Source organism: Dendrobates tinctorius, unplaced genomic scaffold, assembly GCF_039654945.1.
Source record: "Dendrobates tinctorius isolate UK_male_01 unplaced genomic scaffold, ASM3965494v1 ptg000030l, whole genome shotgun sequence".
Taxonomy (NCBI): Eukaryota; Metazoa; Chordata; class Amphibia; order Anura; family Dendrobatidae; genus Dendrobates; species Dendrobates tinctorius.
This window is the reverse complement of record NW_027361698.1, coordinates 65,263,257-65,277,134: the sequence shown is the minus strand read 5'-3', so window position 1 is coordinate 65,277,134 and position 13,878 is coordinate 65,263,257. Positions and strand designations below refer to the sequence as shown.

Here is a 13,878-nt window from a genome sequence, read left to right as displayed (position 1 = left end):
GATACCGAAAGCCTGAAGTGTGAAAGCGGCCTTAGTCATAGGACAAGTCTTGTTAAAGGGCCGATAATGACTTTTCGGGTTGCTACATCCAATAGGTGCACTAAAGACACCCTCCACATAAAGCAACCTTAACCCTTAGTTAAAGGGAACCTGTCACCGGGAATAACGCTGTTAACCTGCAGATATGGGGTTATTCTGCAGGTTAACAGCGTTATAATGCCCTCCGGTGCCTTCACATGGCCGAATGCATCGGTGCAGCGATCTTTATTCTCCAGCCGTCAGCATTCAGTCATAGGGGTGGAGGCGCCGCCGATTCAATCTCGCTCCGGCCCTTACTGACACTCTGCATTGAGGCTAGCTGTCAGGGCCGACGGCACGGCTACAGTGTCAGCTCTGTATAGTCAGAGCAGTGACTGAACCGGCGGTACACTTGCCTCATGACTGAATGCCGAATGCTGGCGGGGAGAATAAAGATAATTTTCTCTCCGCTGTGTGCAGGTGCCGCCTGAACAGCATAATAACGCTGTCAACCTGCAGATTAACCACATATCTGTAGGTTACCAGCGTTATTTCTGATGACAGGTTCCCAACACAGATCTTCTTACCACATTAGGGCTCTTTCAGATGGCAGTGTGTTGGGTACATGTGATGACAGTTTTCACACGTACCGGAGACACTTACACAAGTAAGTGAATGGGTCTGTGCACATGTCAGTGTGTTTCCACAAACTGTCCGTGCGCGAAATACGCTGACGTGTCCATTTTTAAAAGCAGCATGGGCCTCTAAATGTCCCGCACACGTGCACACGGATAACAGACAGAAGACATCCTTGTGTCATCAGTGTGACATGTCACGTACCAGCGCCTGGGAAGCAGCAGTACTGTTGTTCAGTGGTGTAACTACAAAGTTATGGGCCCCGGTGCAAACTTTCAAATGGCCCCCCCCATGCCAAAATACACGCACATCTCCACTCTGTACACCTTGTACACATGTGGCTCTGCTCCCCATACACGTGCGGCTCCGCACATCTTGTACACGCGCGACTCTGCTCCGCACACCTCGTGTACGCACGGCTCCTCTCCGCACACCTCGTACATGCACATCTCCACTCCATACACCTTGTACACAAGCAGCTCCGCTCGGTACACCTCGTACACACGCGGCTCCGCTCCATACACCTCGCACACCCGCGGCTCCGCTCCGAACATGCGCGGCTCCACTCTGTACACTTCGTACTCACACGGCTCCTCTCCATACATCTCATACACACGCGGCACCTATCCGTACACTTCGTACACACACGGCTCCTCTCTGTATACCTCATACACACGTGGCTCCGCTTCGCACACACACAGCTCCACTCACCTCGAACACACATGGCTGCGCTCCATACACTTCGTACACACACAACTCTGCTCCATACACCTTGTACACACACTGCTCTGCTACATCCACCCTGTAAACCCTTCCTGACCGCACATATAAACTTACCCTCATCCAGCACCATGACAACCAGCACAGCAGAGTCCTGCATACACAGAGGCTCCTGATCATGTGACCCCTGACTCCTCCCCTCCTGTGACCTCATCACATGTCCTGTGCGCACAGAGCAGCCATCGTGTCAGGCCAGTTGCAGCCTGGCAGCCAATCAAAGTACGGAGCTGCACAGCCAATGAGCGGCTGCAGCTCCCAGAGGCTGCCACTCCCCTGCCATGCCCACTACACAGCTCACCTTCAAAGTGCAAACTCGCGATCGGGCCCCTAAGCATTCCGGGCCCCATCGCAACTACGACCGCTGCGACCGTGGTAGTTATGCCCCTGCTGCTGTTCCCCAACGCCGGGTGCTGAACATGGCTGTCATCATTCTTCCCTGCTCTGCCGGCAATTAGCGCAAGCAGGGGAGTATGTTGAGAGTTGTATTTAACTGATAACAGCAAGAGCAGGCAGTGGCTGATGGGAGTATTCACCAGCCAGCTGCGCTATAAATAAATAAATGAAAAAAAGTTTGGGTTCCCCTGTATTTTTGATAACCAGCCAGGCAAAACTGACAGCTGCAGGCTGCAACTCTCAGCTGTCAGCTTAAACAAGGCTAGTTATCAAGAATAGAGGGGTCCCCACGCTGTTTTTTAAAAAAAAAATATTTAAATAATATAAAACATCATGAGGTCCCCCCCATTTTTGACAACCAGCCTTGCTAAAGCAAACAACTAAGGACCGGTATTCTCAGGCTGGTAAGAAGAGACCATGGATATTGACCCTCCCAGCTTAAAAACAGCAGCCCGCAGTCACCCAGAAAAGGCACATCTATTAGATGCACCAATTCTGGCGCTTTGCCCTGCTCTTTCCTCTTGCTCTGTGGTGATGGCAAGTGGGATAATGTTTGTGGGATTGATGTCACCTTGTATTGTCTGGTGACATCAAGCTCACGGGTTAGTAATGGAGAAGCGTCTATAAGACACCTATCCATTACTAATCCTATAGTTGTATGGTAAATAAAGACACAGTCAGAATAAAGTCTTTTATTTGAAATAAAAACAAACCACACTTTTCCATTTTTTATTTAAAAACTAGCTGAAGAGTCCGGCGTTGCCCGGGCATAGTATCTAACTGTGGGTCCCGCTGTCTTCCTTAACATCCCTGCTCTCGACCCGCCGTCCTGTTCTATCCCACCGTAGCCGCACTCTACATCCATGTCCCGGTGTCCCTCCACAGCCCCGCTCTCTTCTTCCACAGCCCCGCTCTCTTCGTTCACAGCCCTCCTCTCCCGCTCTCTCCCTCCACAGCCCCGTTCTCTTCCTTCACAGCCCTGCTCTCCCTGTCCACAGCCCCGCTCTCCCCGTCCATAGCCCCGCTCTCCCATCCACAGCCCCGTTCTCTTCCTTCACAGCCCTGCTCTCTCCGTTCACAGCCCCGTTCTCTTCCTCCACAGCCCCGCTCTCTTCTTCCACAGCCCCGGTCTCTTCGTCCACAGCCCTGCTCTCCCGCTCTCTCCCTCCACAGCCCCGTTCTCTTCCTTCACAGCCCTGCTCTCCCCGTCCACAGCCCCGCTCTCCCGTCCACAGCCCCGTTCTCTTCCTTCACAGCCCTGCTCTCCCCGTCCACAGCCCCACTCTCCCGTCCACAGCCCTGTTCTCTTCCTTCACAGCCCTGCTCTCCTCCTCTACAGCAGGGGTCTTAAGCTTGGCAGAGTAAATGGGCCGCACATAAAAAAAATTTGAGCTGGGGGGGCCGCATTCCTTTCAAACTTAATACACCCTGTACATGCACGGCTTCACACACCTCGTACACACGCTGCTCTACTCCTTACACCTCGAGCACACAGGGCTCCGCTCCGTACACCTCATACACACAGGGCTCTGTACACCTCGTACACACACGGATCCGCTCCATACACCTCGTACACAGTGGGCTCCGCTCCGTACACCTCGTACACACAGGGCTCTGCTCCGCACACCTCGTACACACAGGGCTCCGCTCCATCCACCCTGTAAACCCCTCCTGACCCCACGCATAAACTTACCTTCATCCAATACCATGACAACCAGCACACAGACAGCAGTGTCCGTCGTGCACACACTGAGGCCCCTGATCATGTGACCCCTGACTCCTCCCCCTCCTGTGACCTCATCACAGGTCCTGTGCAGTGTGTGCACACCGAACAGCCAATGCCATCGCCGCTCCTGAATGCGTGCCTTCCCCCTGCCTCAGAGAGTGAGACATGTGGTGTTTGAGACCCCTGCTCTACAGCCCCGCTGTCTTCCTTCCTCCACTGCCCTGCTCTCCATGCACCACACGCGGTGACGTCGGGACCAGGAGAGAGAGGTGCGCAGATTGTTCGTTCGGCAGAAGTGGGCGGATCTAGAGCGGAGCTGCAGCGCATGTGATTGGGCGGCCTGCGGGGGTGTGGCCTAGTGTGGGCAGCCGGAGTGTGCGGAGTTTGCCGGAGTGGGCAGAGATAGAGCAGAGCTTCAGTGTGTGTGATTGGGCGGCCTGCGGGGGGCGTGGCCTAGCGCTGTAGTAGGCCGCAGTAGAAGCCGGGGACTAAATTTAGGCCGGGAAGCTGCAGGGGAGAGGGGGGATAGCGCAGTTGGCGACTGAGCCGGGACAGGGCTGGGAGGGTGCCGACACTATTCGGCCCCAGTCCTGAAGATTGTCTTCCTCACAGCCCCGCTCTCCATGCACTGTTCTGCTGTATCCGTCCTCAGCCCTGCTCTCTAACCGCATCCAACTCTGCTGCTTTGTGATTGGTTGGTGTCCCACTCTGCTGCTTCGTGATAGGTTGGTGATACACACACACACACATACACACATTCAGATTTATATATAGAGATAACACAGTTATACTCACCTAACACCCATTCCCCTGAAGCCGAAGTCTCCTGTAATAAAACAAAAATAAAAAACAACCATATCCCTTACATGTCCGATGGTCTGTCCCATGTCGTAATCCATGTCTGGGGATAAATAGTTTTCAACCTGGACGGTGCCAAGATGCGACCATCCAGGCTGAGAATCAGTTAGGAATGAGCTGCTGCGCGCGCAGCATCAGTGACTAGTGGTGACATCATCTAGGTTATTGCAGGTCACTGAGGCAGCATTCCTAGCCGGGCTGAATTGCTGTGACGTCAGCATGGTGAGAAAAAGTCACTGAGGTCACCGCAGTTCACCTCAATGAATTCACCGCAGATCACCATTCTGTACAGTTTATGTATAATGTCACCTGTGATCCATGTATTTCCTGTACTCTGACACTATAGACAGAGCTCCTCTGTATAATATCACCAGTGATCACTGTATTACCTGTACCCTTGCACCATATACTGAATACTACAGTATGTACAGAGCTCCTGTGTATAATGTCACTTATGGTAATATTAGTATTGTGATTTTTTTTATTAATGATTGGTATTGTAGTATTCAGCGGTCACTATGTGATGGTAATATGTGGTCTGGTCATGGTGTGACTGTTTTTATTCATTGTATGTGGTATTATTTAAGCACTATGTGGTAGTGTTATGTGGTCTGGTCATAGTGTGGCAGTAATTGTTTTTTGTATGCTGTATTATTTGTCTCTATGTGGTGGTAATATGTGGTCTGGACATGTTGTGGCAGCATTTCTTCCTTGTATGTGATATTGTTTGGTCACACAAGAAGCCTGACATTATTTGGTCACGCAAGAAGTCTGACCAATAAGATTGAAGATCTGGAGTTGGTAATGTATGAGGAAAAATACGACATAGTAGGAATAACTGAGACATGGTTAGACGACAGCTATGACTGGGCGGCTAACTTGCAAGGATATGATTTGTTTAGGAGGGATCGTAAAAAAACGAAAGGGGGTGGAGTCTGTCTATATATAAAGTCCACTTTAAAGCCCACAATAAGAGAAGATATACAAGAGGAAAATGAAGAGGTGGAGTCTCTTTGGGTGGAGATACAAGGAGGGAAAAGTAATAAAATCCTCATATGGGTTTGTTATAAGCCACCAAATATAACATAAACCACTGAAAATGTATTATTGAAACAAATAGACAAAGCAGCAAATCACAATGAGGTGATTATTATGGGGGACTTCAACTACCCCGACATAGACTGGGAAACTGAAACCTGCGTATCTCAGAAAGGAAACCAATTTATGTCAGTGACCAAGGATTATTTGTCACAACTTGTGCAGGGCCCAACTAGAGGGACAGCCCTTCTGGACTTAATTTTAAGCAACAGGCCAGATAGAATAACAGAAGTACGAGTCGATGGGCACCTAGGGAACAGTGACCACAATATAATACAATTCCACTTGTCCTTCAGTAAGGTGCCCAGGAAGGGGGTTACAAAAACGCTGAATTTCAGGAAAGCAAAGTTTGATCAGCTTAGAGAGGACCTTCGCCGAATTGATTGGGACAATGTCCTCAAAAATAGGAGCACAGAAAATAAATGGGAAATATTTACCGTATTTTTTGATTATAAGACGCACCCCAAATTTTGAGGAGAAAAATAGGGAAAAAACTTTTTTTAATAAAATGGTGGGGCATCTTATAATCCATGCGTATTATTACTTACTGGGGGTGGTGCTGGAGGAGGCCGGAGTGGAACATTGCTGCTGGGATGAGGGGGTGTTTTGATGTGCAGCGTGCCGCTGCCGGTGTCTGATACTGCTGCCGCCCTCTGTCCCCTGATGCTTGCTGCCCCGGCGCTGTCCCTCAGTGCTTGCCACCACCGCTGTACTCTGTCCCCCAGTGCTTGCCGCCTTGGTGCTCTGTCCCTGGTGCTTGTCACCACTGCCACGCTCTGTCCCCCGCTTCTTACCCCCACCGCCGCGCTCTGTCCCCTGTCCCCCGGTTCTTACCCCCACAGCCGTGCTCTGTCCCGTTCAGCGTGGGGGTGTTCAGTACTTGCCGCGGCGCTATCCCCCGGTTCTTACCGCCACCGCCGCGCTCTGTCCCCCGGTGTTTGCCGCCACCGCCGCGCTCTGTCCCGTTCAGCGTGGGGGGTCTCTGCCGCTTCATGCCTGCTTTCCTGAGGATTTCTTCCTGGAAAATGGCCACCGTGCATGCGCAGATGGAGATCTCAGCGCTGAAATCTCATCTCCCGAGAATTCAGTGCCGAGATCTCCATCTGCGCATGCGCGGCGGCCATTTTCCAGGAAGAAATCCACAGGAAAGCAGGCATGAAGCGGCAGAGACCCCCCACGCTGAACGGGACAGAGCGCGGCGGTGGCGGTAAGACCCATAGGACAGCGCCGCGGCAGCACTGGGGGACAGCGCCGCGGCAAGTACTGGACACCCTCTGCTGCAGCACAGAAAGGTATATCCTCTTTGTAAGACACACCCTCATTTTCCCCTCAAATTTTGGGGAAAAAAGTGTGTCTTACAAAGCGGAAAATACGGTAAATCAGTTTTACACACCCACTGCGAGCTAGCCATACCGTACAGAAATAAAAGGGCTAGGAACAGGAGAACACCAATGAGGCTAAATAAGGATGTAAAAAGGACAATAAATAACAAGAACAAGGCATTTAAGAAGCTAAAACAAGAAGGCAATGAAGAAGCATTAAAAAGTTATAGAGAAAAAAATAAAATGTTTAAAAACAAATACATTTAGCAAAAGTGGAAACTGAGAGACTCATTGCTAAGGAAAGTAAAACAAACCCCTGACTATTATTTAATTATATAAACAGTAAAATGATTAAAATTGATGGTGTCGGCCCTTTAAAGAACAATGAGGATGAAATAAGAGAGCGATGTGGGAAAAGTAAATGTTTTAAATACTTTTTTCTCAACAGTGTTCACACAGGAAAAGGATTTGCCAGGGGAAATGCAGAGTGATAATGTAAACTCCCCATTAAGTATTACCTGCCTAACCCAGGAAGAAGTGCAGAACCACCTTAGTAAGATTAAAATTGACAAATCACCAGGCCCTGATGGCATTCACCCTCGGGTATTAAGGGAGTTAAGTAATGTGATAGACAGGCCTCTATTCCTTATATTTAAAGACTCTATAGAAACAGGGTCTGTTCCTTTTGATTGGCGGCAAGCAAATGTGGTACCAATATTCAAAAAGGGGTGTAAAAGAGAACCTGGAAACTATAGGCTGGTAAGCTTAACATCTGTTGTGGGTAAAATTTTTGAAGGGTTTCTAAGTGATACCATTATGGAATATCTCAATGTTAATAAATGTTTAACTCCATATCAACATGGATTTATGAAAAATCGCTCCTGTCAAACTAACCTGATCAGCTTCTATGAGGATGTAAGCTCTCAAATGGACCAAGGAGAATCATTGGATGTCATTTATCTTGACTTCTCTAAAGCATTTCACACTGTCCCACATAAAAGATTGGTAAGTAAGATGAGAAAGCTTGGGCTAGGGGAAAATATGTGTAGATGAGTAGGTAGCTGGCTTAGTGATAGAAAACAAAGAGTGGTTATTAATGGTGCATACTCAGATTGGGCCAGGGTTACTAGTGGGGTACCACACGGTTCTGTATTGGGCCCCCTACTATTTAATATATTCATTAATGATCTAGTGGATGGCTTACACAGTAAAATATCAGTATTTGCAGATGATACAAAACTATGTAAGGTAGTTAACACAAGGAGGACAGTTTGCAACTACAGACAGATTTGAATAAATTGGAGAATTGGGCTGAAAAATGGCAAATGAGGTTTAACACAGATAAGTGTATGGTTATGCACATGGTAAGGAGAAACAGATGCTACAATTACTTACTAAATGGGAAACTGCTGGGGAAATCAGACATGGAAAAAGACTTAGGCATCTTAGTCAATAAGAAGCTAAATTGGAGTGCCCAGTGTCAGGCAGCTGCCACCAAAGCAAATAGGGTAATGGGATGCATTAGAAGAGGTCTGGGGATACGAGATGAAAACATAACTCTCCCTCTGTACAAATCACTCGTCAGACCACACTTGGAGTATTGTGTGCAATTTTAAACGCCGGTGCTCAAGAAAGACATTACTGAACTTGAAAGGGTTCAAAGGCGGGCTACTAAAATGATAAATGGAGTTGGTTCACTACAATACCCAGAAAGGTTATCAAAATTAGGTCTATTTACTCTAGAAAAGAGAAGACTTAGGGGAGACCTAATATATATGTACAAGTATATCAGAGGGCAATACAGAGATCTCTCCAATGAACTGTTTGTACCAAGGACTGTGGCAAGAAGAAGGGGGCATTCTCTTCGTTTGTAGGAAAGACAATTTCTGCACCAGCATAGAAGAGGGTTCTTCACGGTAAGAGCAGTGAGGCTCTGGAATTCTCTTCCTATCATCAAAATGTACCTTTCAGGTTATCCCTCAAGTACCCTCACTAGTCTTCCCTTCTTTTGAGGTCCATGCCATCAGACTCTACACCCCCTTCTCCATGCGAGTGGTGGTGGTATATCGTCCTCCCGGCCACTCCCATCAGTTCCTGGATCATTTTGCCACTTGGCTTCCACATTTTCTCTCCTGTGACATCCCTACCCTCATCATGGGCGATTTCAACATCCCCATTGCTCTTCCCCTCTCCCCATCTGCTACTCACCTTTTATCTCTAACCTCCTCATTTGGCATTTTGCAGCTTACTAATTCTCCAATGCATGAAGACGGAAACTCCCTCGACTTGGTCTTCTCTGGGCTTTGTGCAGTGGATGATTTTGCAAACTCCCCTCTCCCGCTCTCTGAGCACAACCTTCTTTCATTCTCTATCAAGAACTGCCAGGCTGCTCAGGTCACCCCCATTGTCCATACTTATAGAAACATACAGACCATTAACACCCAGAAACTTATGAAGAACTTGCAGTCTTCATTGGCCCCTATCTCCTCCCTCTCATGTCCTGATTCTGCATTGAAGCATTACAATGAAACACTTCAAAGTGCCCTGGATGAATTTGCTCCTCCTATACATAGAACACCACAACACAGACAGCGACAACCCTCGCACACCCTGCAAACACGTTTCCTGCAGCGGTGCTCCAGGTGCGCCGAACGTCTGTGGAGAAAATCCAACCTACCCGAAGATTTCATCCATTATAAGTTTATGCTTCGAACATACAACACTGCCCTTCACCTCTCAAAGCAAACCTATTTCAACACCCTGATCACTTCACTGTCCAATAACCCTAAACGTCTCTTTGACACTTTTCATTCTCTACTCAACCCAAGAGTACAGGCCCCAACCACGGAGCTTCGAGCTGACGATCTCGCCAATTACTTCAAAGATAAATTGACCAGATCCGACAGGAAATTATCTCCCAATCACCTCATAACATGCACTGTCCTCCCTCCCCCACTGCATCTAGCTCACTTTCTGATTTTGAACCAGTCACAGAAGAAGAAGTAATTAGGCTCTTTGCATCTTCTCGCCCAACCACTTGCACCAGTGACCCATTTTCGTCACATCTACTCCAGCCCCTTTCCCCTGCTGTCACCCCTCACCTAACTAAAATATTTAACCTATCTCTCGCCTGGTATCTTTCCCTCCTCATTTAAGCATGCCGTCATACATCCACTACTTAAAAAACCATCCCTCGACCAAAACGGTGCCGCTAACTATAGACCTGTCTCTAATATTCCCTTCATCTCTAAACTCCTGGAATGCCTGGTCCACTCCCGTCTTATCCGCTATCTCTTTGATAACTCTCTTCTCGACCCTCTCCATACCGGTTTCCGCTCTTTACACTCTACTGAAACTGCCCTCACTAAAGTCTCTAATGATCTACTAACAGCTAAATCAAATGGTCATTACTCCATGCTAATTCTCTTGGATCTCTCTGCAGCATTCTACACTGTGGGTCATCAGCAACTCCTCACTATGCTCCATTCCATTGGCCTCAAGGACACCGTTCTCTCCTGGTTCTCCTCCCATCTCTCTGACCGCTCCTTTACTGTATCTTTTGCTGGCTCCTCCTCCTATCATCTTCCCCTTACTGTTGGGGTTCCTCAAGGATCAGTCCTAGGCCCCCTCCTCTTTGTATACTGCCCCTATTGGTCAAACAATCAGTAGATTTGGTTTCCAGTACCATCTCTGTGCTGACGACACCCAATTATACGCTTCTTCTCCTGACATCACGCCAGCCTTTCTAGAAAACACAGGCAATTGTCTAAACGCTGTGTCTAACATCATGTCCTCACTATATCTGAAACTGAACCTGTCAAAGACTGAACTCCTTGTGTTTCCTCCCGCTACTAATGTACCTATACCCGACATTGCCATTTCCGTGTGTGGTTCCACTATTACTCCCCAGCAACATGCCCGCTGTCTTGGGGTCATACTTGACTCCGAGCTTTCCTTTGTCCCCCACATACGATCACTGGCTCGCTCTTGTTATCTGCACCTCAAAAACATTTCTATAATTCGACCTTTTCTTACTTTTGACTCCGCAAAAACTCTGACTGTTTCTCTTATTCATTCTCGTCTCGACTATTGTAACTCCCTTCTAATCGGTCTCCCTCTTACCAAACTCTCCCCCCTCCAATCTGTCTTGAATGCTGCCGCCAGGATCATATTCCTCGCCAATCGTTACACCGATGCCTCTACCTTGTGCCAGTCATTACACTGGCTACCCATCCACTCCAGAATCCAGTGCAAACTTATTACCCTCACCCACAGAGCTCTTCATGGCTCAGCACCACCCTACATCTCCTCCCTTGTTTCAGTATACCATCCTACCCGCGCCCTCCGTTCTGCTGATGACCTGAGGTTAGCATCCTCAATAATCAGAACCTCCCACTCCCGTCTCCAAGACTATACATGTGCTGCGCCAATTCTTTGGAATGCACTTCCCAGGTCAATACGATTAGTCCCCAATCCCCACAATTTTAAGCGTGCCCTGAAAACGCATTTATTCAGACTGGCCTACCGCTTCAACACATTAACCTAATCTATCCCTATGTGGCACAGCCAAAAGTTTTTACCATAACCAGGTTCCCCGCATTATGTTCCCACATGCTTTATGCATCCATGAGCCCTCTGCATCTGTACTGTTACACACTTAACATTATGGCGGGTCCATACAATCAGGGCAACTGTTACCACCCACCTTTCGTATCTCCCCTTTTTTCCTCATAGATTGTAAGCTTGCGAGCAGGGCCTTCATTCCTCTTGGTATCTGTTATGATCTATGTGATTATCGTTATGCTGTAATGTCTATTGTCTGTACAAGTCCCCTCTGAAATGTAAAGTGCTGCGGAATATGTTGGCGCTATAGAAATAAAATTTATTATTATTATTATTATTATTATAGTGGTTTGAAAAAACCACTATATTGTAATCCGAACACTGCTAACTTATTCTTCTTCTTATTATAGTGGTTTGAAAAAACCACTATATTGTAATCCGAACGCTGCTAACTTATTCTTCTTATTATTATTAAGTTGATTTCCGCAATTAATGCGGCCCGAACCGCTACACGCACAGACTCCGTTGAGGTGTCGTTTCGAAGCCAGCGTCCATGAGAGGTGTGCTAAGTATTTTTCATGTCGATCGGATTTGTAGTTTTTGCGCAATTTGCGTTTGAAAATTTTTTTTCCCGTCATTGGAATGCACTGTCTCCAATGCTTTTCAATAGGAAATGGCAAAACGTGCCCTGAGGCGATTGAAATGACAGTTGAGCTCATTGATATGCGCAGGCAGACCCAGTTACTATGCCAACGCCTACGAACTTCACTTGAACCCCAGCACAGAGCCTCTGCCACATAATATCAGCTCTTAAAGCGAAACTCACAGCACAAATGCAAATCTAGCTTCATCACATGACACATGCCCCTGAGAGAGAATGTGTGCGCCAAAGTGGATTTAAAAGAAGCCCAGTCAGCCAAACTAGCTCTTAAAGGGCCAACGCGCCAAAGTGATTGTTAAAGGGCCAGCGCACCCAAATGAGTCTTAAAGGGCCGACACACCAAATCGGAGACTGAGCCACCCCGGCCTCCAAATCGGAGGTTGAGCCACCCCGGCCTCCAAATCGGACGCTGAGCCACCCCGGCCTCCAAATCGGACGCTGAGCCACCCCGGCCTCCAAATCGGAGGCTGAGCGACCCCGGCCTCCAAATCGGAGGCTGAGCGACCCCGGCCTCCAAATCGGAGGCTGATCGACCCCGGCCTCCAAGTCGGAGGCTGATCGACCCCGGCCTCCAAATCGGAGGCTGATCGACCCCGGCCTCCAAATCGGAGGCTGATCGACCCCGGCCTCCAAATCGGAGGCTGAGCCACCCCGGCCTCCAAATCGGAGGCTGAGCCACCCCGGCCTCCAAATCGGAGGCTGAGCCACCCCGGCCTCCAAATCGGAGGCTGAGCCACCCCGGCCTCCAAATCGGAGGCTGAGCCACCCCGGCCTCCAAATCGGAGGCTGAGCCACCCCGGCCTCCAAATCGGAGGCTGAGCCACCCCGGCCTCCAAATCGGAAGCTCTGCGACCCCAGCCTCCAAATCTTACCCAGAGTGGCCCCGCCCACCAAATCGGACCCTGAGGGGCCCCTGACACAAAATCGGACCCTGAGGGGCCCCGGCCACAAAATCGGACCCTGAGAGGCCCCACCCACAAAATCGGACCCTGAGGGGCCCCACCCACAAAATTGGACCCTGAGGGGTTCCGGCCACAAAAATCAGACCCTGAGGGGGCCTGCCCACCAAATCAGACCCTGAGGGGCCCTGCCCACCAAATCAGACCCAGAGGGGCCCCGCCCACCAAATCGGACCCAGAGGGGCCCCGCCCACCAAATCGGACCCTGAGGGGCCTCGCTCACCAAATCGGACCCTGAGGGGCCCCAACCACAAAATCGGACCCTGAGGGGTCCAGGCCACAAAATCGGACCCTGAGGGGCCCCACCCACAAAATCGGACCCTGAGGGGCCACACCCACAAAATCAGACCCTGAGGGGCCCCACCCACCAAATCAGACCCTGAGGCCAAAGTGGCCCCTGAGAGGCACCCACAGTTAAAACGGATCCTGACTTGAAAGTCTTGCAGGGGCAGCAGGCAAGTCTCTCTTAAAGGGGCAGCCCGGGCACCATTTCAAACCACTATCTGTACTTCCTTCAGGAAATACATATCTAGTTATAGTGGTTTGAAAAAACCACTATATTGTAATCCGAACGCTGCTAACTTATTCTTCTTCTTATTATTAAGTTGATTTCCGCAATTAATACGGCCCGAACCGCTACACGCACAGACTCCGCTGAGGTGTCGTTTCGAAGCCAGCGTCCATGAGAGGTGTGCTAAGTATTTTTCGTGTCGATCGGATTTGTAGTTTTTGCGCAATTTGCGTTTGAAATTTTTTTTTCCCGTAATTGGAATGCATTGTCTCCAATGCATTTGAATGGGGAAATTTTGCTATAGACAAAACATGCCCTGAGGCGATTGAAATGGCAGTTAAGCTCATTGATAT

At 49.0% G+C, this 13,878-nt stretch overlaps 1 protein-coding gene across 1 annotated transcript in view; it reads right to left on the bottom strand.

Annotated features, from left to right (window-relative positions):
• SCOC (short coiled-coil protein) overlaps positions 1 to 13,878 on the bottom strand; it is a 191,428-nt gene that overhangs the window by 31,159 nt on the left and 146,391 nt on the right. The window lies entirely within an intron of this gene.